The sequence below is a fragment of the Eubalaena glacialis genome, chromosome 12 (assembly GCF_028564815.1).
Source record: "Eubalaena glacialis isolate mEubGla1 chromosome 12, mEubGla1.1.hap2.+ XY, whole genome shotgun sequence".
Lineage (NCBI taxonomy): Eukaryota > Metazoa > Chordata > Mammalia > Artiodactyla > Balaenidae > Eubalaena > Eubalaena glacialis.
In genome coordinates this window covers 5223303-5229302 of record NC_083727.1, presented here as the reverse complement: position 1 = coordinate 5229302, position 6000 = coordinate 5223303, and positions in this window count along the sequence as shown.

Below are 6000 nucleotides of genomic sequence, written 5' to 3'. Positions count from 1 at the left end.
AAGTGGTGCTGGGAAAACTGGACAGCTACATGTAAAAGAATGAAATTAGAACACTCCCTAACACCATACACAAAAATAAACTCAAAATGGGTTAGAGAGCTAAAGGTAAGACCAGACACTATAAAACTCTTAGAGGAAAACATAGGAAGAACACTCTTTGACATAAATCACAGCAAGATCTTTTTTGACCCACCTCCTAGAGTAATGGAAATAAAAACAAAAATGAACAAATGGGAGCTAATGAAACTTAAAAGCTTTTGCACAGCAAAGGAAACCACAAACAAGACGAAAAGACAACCCTCAGAATGGGAGAAAAAATTTGCAAACAAATCAACAGACAAAGGGTTAATCTCCAAAATATATAAACAGCTCATGCAGCTCAATATTAAAGAAACAAACAACCCAATCCAAAAATGGGCAGAAGACCTAAATAGACATTTCTCCAAAGAAGACATACAGATGGCCAAGAAGCACATGAAAAGCTGCTCAACATCACTAATTATTAGAGAAATGCAAATCGAAACTACAATGAGGTATCACCTCACACCGGTTAGAATGGGCATCATCAGAAAATCTACAAACAACAAATGCTGGAGAGGGTGTGGAGAAAAGGGAACCCTCTTGCGCTGTTGGTGGGAATGTAAATTGATACAGCCACTATGGAGAACAGTATGGAGGTTCCTTAAAAAACTAAAAATAGAATTACCATATGATCCAGCAATCCCACTACTGGGCATATACCCAGAGAAAACCATAATTCAAAAAGACACATGCACCCCAATGTTCATTGCAGCACTATTTACATTAGCCAGGTCATGCAAGCAATCTAAATGCCCGTCGACAGACGAATGGATAAAGAAGTTGTGGTACATGCATACAATGGAATATTACTCAGCCATAGAAAGGAACGAAATTGAGTCATTTGTTGAGACGTGGATGGATCTAGAGACTGTCATACAGAGTGAAGTAAGTCAGAAGGAGAAAAACAAATGTCCTATGTTAACGCATGTATGTGGAACATAGAAAAATGGTACAGATGAACCGGTTTGCAGGGCAGAAGTTGAGACACAGATGTAGAGAACAAACGTATGGACACCAAGGGGGGAAAGCCGCGGTGGGGCGGGGATGGTGGTGTGCTGAATTGGGCGATTGGGATCGACATGTATACACTGATGTGTATAAAATTGATGACTAATAAGAACCTGCTGTATAAAAAAATAAATAAAATAAAATTCAAAAATTAAAAAAAAAATTAATAAACTGCCAAAAATAAAAAGCATGGTTTTGCTGAGCAGGCAGGTGGGGCAGAGGCCCCTACTCCTTCACTCAGGTGTGCCTGCTGGTCGAGCTGCCCATGCCGGGGGTTGGAGAAAGCCCCTGACCTGGCATAACCCAGCCCAACAGTTGCCCAGACCTTGCGTTTTAAACCCTGGGTCAGCCCTTAACTGTCAGTGTGAGAACGACACAGGGAATCGTGGGAGCTCCTGCAGGTCTGGGAAGGCGGTGCCTGTCTGCCCCAGGCCTGGCCCCTCCAGAAGGCAGGATCTTCCCAGCTCCCTCCATTAACTGCCAGCTCAGGTGTTTATGAGACAGGGATGGGAGGGAGGCCACCTCTCCTTTTCCATATTTGCCTCACTACTACAGAGATGTTTCTACCGTTTGGCCGCTGAAAACTGGGTCTTGGAGAGCATGGAGGCCCCGCGCCAGCTTTGGATCTGCCGTTGCAGCTGACACCCCAGCCAGCCTGGGATCAAGGCTCCTTTTCATCAAGTTATTTGTCCTTTTACTTCCTTGTGTCAGCAGTCCTGGGAACAGGAAATGGTTTTGTGCAATAGGAAGTGGCAGGAAACTGATGACTAACTACTTTTGAGCTTTGTGGATACAATTTCAACGTAAAGAGAGATATTTACACACATTCCAAGACACACGTGCATTGATAAATGAGAGCTATATCCAGGCCTTACTCTTTTCAGTTTTTAAAATGATACTGTTTACTGACAGCTTACTGTGCTCCAGGGATTTTGCTAGGCACTTCATATTCATTCAGTCACATAGTCGTGACCACATCCTTAGGTTGCATTGTCCCATTTTACAGCGGATTAGAGAGAGTCAGAGGTAGTTTAAGTAGTTTCTGGTAACTGCCAGGTCTAGACTCTTGTGCTCAGCTGCCTCCTCTAAGGACCAGCAAACTCTTCAGGGTGAATGTTTTAGGGCTTGTTTCATTGCTTGGGGTTTAAAGATAATTCATCTACGTCACCTGTGAGAAAAGCATTCCTATGGCTTGGCAGGTCGTAATGTAGCTGGGCAAGGTATTATGATTTCATATCTTCACTGTGCAGAGGGAAATACTTCTCAGACCCCGTTGTCTGAGCCTAGAGATGAAAGGCCTCCTTCCCCCACTAGGCTCGGCGCTAGCATCCCTGACAGCGAGATGGCCAGCCCCTCCCATTCCACTTGGTATCTGCTCTGTGCTCCAGACTGGTTGATTAAGTGAAAGGGTGCCTTCATGAAATCAGGCAACGGACCAGCTGAAATGCTGAAACCTGAGGGAGAGGAGAAAGTCAGGTCTGGCTATTAGTTCCTAGAGGTAAAGGAACCTGGCGCAGAGAAGGGCCTGTTGCTTCTGCCCACCAGCAGCCAGGCCGCTGGAGAGGAAGCTGGTACTGGAGGGGGAGGTGGATTATTGCTGGCATGTCAGCTGATGGGACAGCTTACAAGACCGCCTCTGAACTCCGTGAGCCCAAGTCTTTCTTCTCTTTCCTCATTTCACAATTTAACAGTTTAGTGTTCTTGATTCCCTCCTTATACTCTTTCTGCTCTTTTACTAGCTTTACCTGGACAGAGAGATGACACTAGAAGGAGGAAAGCCCCATCCCACTGTCTGCCACAGTGCCAGCACGCAATTTCCCACTACTACTTAATTCCAGGCTCACACTATAAATACAGGGCACCCGTTTTAGAACCATTGAACAAAAAGTGTTACTCATTTCACTATGCTACATTTTATTTCCACCTAAAAATGATGCTTACTGCCAACGGATATGGAGAAAATTTCAGTGTAATTAATGCCAGTTAATCAAGTTGGTGGCCCTTGAAGATCTATAAAAGGTAACTGTAACGCATTTTTACAGATGGGCTTGGACAGAGTATTTAGGAAATAGTAAATGCTGGCATCATCAGTATGACCTGGACAGTTCAGCCAGGGAACGTGAATGGCTATATAGGACTGGGAAGAAAGCTGAGCAGGGTTACTTCTTCGGTGTGAAATATAAAGAGTTTACCATAGAGAGGATGATTAATTATTTTTCAGTTCTGGCAACAACCTGTTTATTAAAACATTATTTGGTGGAAAATAGAAAGTAAAACTGAAGACTTTAGTATTTCATTGTAACCTGGTAAACATGATTTTCATAAAGCTTCTTTCTAAATTTGGATATGTGCTCAAAGAACTTATACATATTTTAGACAAAAAATTATCCACTTTAGTTGCAGTTAGTAAAAACTAGTAAACTCAAGTTTAATGGACATGAAGATATGAAATAAACAATCTCCTAATACATAACTAAGCTGACACAAATAGAGGTAATATTGAAAATGTTAACAACTGGTATGGCAGGTGCACAAATGACCCGAGAGCCTGCTGGCCGGGTGGGAGCAGGATGCCAGGTGCCATGCCTTTGGTTGCTGGGTCAGGGGATTCTTGGGGGCTCTGGAGAAAGGGCTGGGAGGTGTGGCTAAGAGCTAAGAGCGGTAACTATGCCCTAAGGGGTGTTGAGTATCAGTGCTGAGAATAATTGATTCTTTTTTTAGTGTATTTAAAAAAATCTGTTTTACTAATAATTGCTTTTACTCTTATATCTAAATAAATAATAAAGTTAAAGTGATTCTGATAAAATATCATTGCTATACAAGCCCCTTCAATATTAAATTAAGAGGTACTCATTTTCTGAACTGTTATAGATGCAGGGGACTATGGATGCTCTGGACCCATTGCCCCAAATAGTATGTTTCCTGCAGAGTGAGACCTATCTCACACTCTACGAACCACTGCGTCACACTGCAAAAGCTCTTCACACAGCGATAGACACTGAGGCCCCTCCCTCCACTCCTGTTTTCCCGGTCACTGAGGGCAAGGATTTTCAGATGCTACTATTTACTCAGGTAAGTATTCCAGGCTGTGAGGAGCTTATACAGCTGCTTGCCATCTCTAGAACCCAAATATGTCTGTGTTTCTTTCTTTTTTCTTTCATTCATTCAAACAAGTAATTATTGAAAGTAGATCACTTGTAAAGCATTTAAAGAGCAGAAAGAACAACAGGCCTGGATTCTACCCTCCAGGAATTTTTATGTTCTCCTAGTATAAGTTTTTCCACTAGGAACTCTAGATGCAATTTTTTAGTGCTCCACTTTTATTAAGTTGTAATACGTTTTAAAAAAGGGAGAAGATTTGGTTTTAACCCTTTAGAAATTATAAAAATAAGATTTTCAGTCAAATGTATTATATTGTCTAAGGGAAACAAAAATTCATACATACAATTTTTTTTATTTTAATAAGGAGTGCAAAATTGGACACCTACGATTTTAGAATACATTTCTTATTGCCATTGCATGACCACCCATCTGTACACAGGGTTATCCTAAGCACAGAAATTAAATTACAACCAAGTATTTGCGGATGTGGATGAAAACATTTTATTCAGAGTCACGGAATTTTAGAACTTCTAAAGACTTCCAAGATCACTCGGTTCAAATCTCAGAGACTGAGCTCCTTACTCAGTGTCACACAGCTCCTTAGGCTACAACTAATAAAGCTTTTCTATACCCAGCACAGCATTCTTTTCTCTACATGACACCAGCAGTGTTTCAATTAGATATGAGAGCTTAATGTTTGAAAAGATTCAACAACATCATTGGTTAGAATACTGAAAAAAGACAGACTCATAGATGACAGTATTTTAGCCATGAAATGACACAGATCTCAGGGCACCCAAATTTAACTTACAGAGGGGCCAGCAGGGCTCCGTAAGTCACCCAGGACTTGGAAGGTCTGGTTTGAACGTTGTCCCCAGCATTTACTAGCTGTGTGACGAGTCATGTCATTCTGTTAACTCTCTGAGCCTTGGGTTCTTCGCTGTGAAATGGGAATAAAAATGAACTCAGAGCTGCAGTGTACTCAGTGAGATGGTAACTGAAGTGCTTGACGGTTCCTAGGGACTCGGTAAGCGTCAGTCCTCTGTCCCCCTGGTCCCACTGGGAACTTGGTTTAGAAAGCATGAATAGAGAGAAAATGCTGGAAAAACAGAACATTTAGGCTATCAGTCGAATTTCAGTAAAGGATAATGGCATTTGACTAAATGGCTGGGACATGGGTAGGCACTTCTCTTGCTCATAATTTGTTTACTCACATTAGTTATTTAAAACTAACACATAGATTATGAATCAAACAGTATCTGTTTAATATGTCAAAAAAATCTAATCACAGATTCATCCTGAAGGAACCAGATCCTAAAGGAAAACAAACAAACAACAAATGAACCCAATCCAGGGAAACACTATGGAAACTGTTTTGCAATCCTAAAACCATGAATGTCTGAAAGGTGATCAAAACAAAATGCATATTTACTTCAGTCTCATATTCCTATAATTAACGGACAATTTTTTTTAGTTAAAGTTTCTGTTTAAATAAGGAATGAAGATTGGATTACATGGCACAGGGGCCTGCATCCTGGCTGAGAATGTTTTTGCCTCTAAAGGTTCATTTAGGGTCAAATGAGTAGAAACCTGACCCCCTCGGTTAACATTTCACCCCAAGCAGTGGTTTAAACTCAACGTTAGTATTACATCTGCAACCGTCATGTTAGTGGTTTAAAAAGGCAGCACAGTTACCATTAGATGCGAGCAGTGCCTTTCATTGTACAAATGCTGTATTTACACTGAGAGACATAGCCTCACGGAGGGGAATCCATGGTACTATTTTATTGATTCATTTCTTTGTATTAA